This window comes from Sitodiplosis mosellana, unplaced genomic scaffold (assembly GCF_009176505.1).
Source record: "Sitodiplosis mosellana isolate CC-2019 unplaced genomic scaffold, AAFC_SMos_1.0 Smas_scaffold_383, whole genome shotgun sequence".
In the NCBI taxonomy this organism is placed as follows: Eukaryota; Metazoa; Arthropoda; class Insecta; order Diptera; family Cecidomyiidae; genus Sitodiplosis; species Sitodiplosis mosellana.
Window position 1 is genome coordinate 949 of NW_022595625.1, and position 2301 is coordinate 3249.

At 35.6% G+C, this 2301-nt stretch overlaps 1 pseudogene; it reads left to right on the plus strand.

The window, feature by feature from the left end:
• Positions 1 to 311: 311 nt before the first annotated feature.
• On the plus strand, positions 312 to 1190 carry LOC129570851 (ATP-binding cassette sub-family C member 4-like; annotated as a pseudogene).
• The last annotated feature ends 1111 nt before the right edge of the window (positions 1191 to 2301 follow it).

Sequence of the window (2301 nt, forward strand, 5' to 3'; positions counted from 1 at the left end):
AAGACTGTAGCGATATTTAACGCTTCTTTTTTATCGAACAATGTTCAAATACCCAATACTAGTGGAAGAAACCCGATTTTCGTTCAAATAAATATGTACCTTCTTCAAACAGGTGCTGCAGTGACAAACTTCTTGACGTCAGTTGAGCGTATATTGGAATATGCTCGATTAGAGCCGGAGAAGCTGCCCGAAATACCAACTGAAGTTACTGAAGTTAAAACAAATTAGCCCGAGCGTGGAAAATTGAATTCAAAAATATTTTTTATCGCTATTCGGTTGAATGTGAACCAGTTTTACGCGGTTTGTCATTCATGGTAAAGCCCAAAGAGAAAGTGAGTGTTGTTGGCAGGACAGGTGCTGGAAAATCTTCATTGACTGGGGCTTTATTTCGTTTGGCTCATGTTGATGGGGCCATAATGATCGATGGTGTAAACACGGCATTCATTGATTTGAATGTGCTACGATCGAAGATTACAATAATACCACAAGAGCCAAATTATTTTCTGGCACATTACGAAGGTGAACCAATGAATGATTCTTTTTTTATGTTTTTTTTACTCGCAATTCAAAGAAATTTGGAAAGAACCTCATCATTTCGAAAATGTTGGAATGAAAGAGATTTTGAGTGAAAGAAGTGGTTTAAAAATGCCGGTTTTAGCAGATGGACAAAACTTTAGCACTGGTCAACGTCAAATTCTGTGTTTGGCCCGTGCCATTCTGCGGAATAGCTGACTTATTATACTCGACGAAGCAACTGCTAACGTTGATCTTCGGTAAGTTTTTGTGTTGCTTTCTTTTCATTAACTGAGATCGAGTCTGGTCTTTTATCTATCATCCGAGAATCTTTCGATTCGAAATCATGCAAGACGACTAATTGGATCAAACGTATCTCTTTATTAAATTATCGTTTAACTTGCAGAACAGACGAGATGATTCAACAGACAATTAGGGAGAAATTTATTGAATCGACCGTCATTACAGTCGCTCATCGACTCTACACCGTTATCGATTCGGATCGTGTGCTGGTTATGGATTCAGGAATGGCTGTCAAATATGACGAACCATATTCATTACTGCAAAATAAAGACGAAACATTCCGAAAAATGGTTGAAGCATTGGGATCACAAGAATTCGATCGATTGTTAACGATTGCCAGGGAGAAATTCCAAAACTCGAGAAATGTGAATTGATATAGTAATTTGTATATTTGATAATTAACAGAAATAAATCGTATTACTTACCTAATGAATGAGTGTTTTTTGATCACTAGAAATTTTAAATTTTTCATTAAAAAAAAAAAGTTGACTTTTTACAGTGGAAAGTTATCATACAAAATGAACTAATGTAATGAAAAAAAACTAGTTTATGCTTGTGGTTATTCATTCTTTTTTCATTTAATTGATGTGACAGTGTGCAATTCATTAGCAAACTTGTGTTGACGTGAGTAAAAGCGGTATCGCAGAATTGATCTTTACAAAACGCAATAGGAAGCCACCGCTTCTATTCTCATCGATACAATCCCAATTTAAATTTCATTCAGAAGATAAGGAATTCTGTTGTGTTGAAATAAAAGAACGATTTCGAATATTCAAATGAATTTGCAATGACTTGGCTTTAAAGTTGATGAATTTTTGCTGCTAATGATTAAAATTCAAATAAAAGTACACTGCAAACAGCTATGTGGACAGAATTGACTTATTTCAAGTCATGCACGTGATTTGCTCATTTTTCAACATGAAATTTAAAGCAAAAAATCGACAGGAAACTCAGATCGAAGTAAGTTGTTGCAATTAAAATATTATTGTTCATGAATTTTGTTGATCATGAAGTAATATTGTTTATGGTTATTGTAATTCAATCAGGCAGTTGGCGAGGTATTCAGAGAAGTTTGTTTGAAAAGCAACTTTTCTGAACGCCGACGACATTGGAGCGAACGGCTGTATTGGTTAGTGGCCATTGGTTTATCAGTCTACTTCTGTGGGTTATCGATACAGAATATATGGATGAAATGGCATGAAAGTCCAGTCAGCATGTCTTCCACCGATAAGTATACTACGGTGTCAGATATTCCAACTGTTACAATTTGCCCTGAAACGAAAGTAAAAGCGGAAAAATTGAATTTAACTACCGCGTACCATACGCTGTTTGAGTTGGGATTGAATCTATCGGACATTGAGTGAGTCTAGTAGTTGAAATGGGAATGAACGGTTGAAATGAAATAAATTATACTAAACTACTTCGAATGTGTTACCCCTACCACAGAATGACTCAAGTGAATGCATTGAATCACCTGTGCAACTT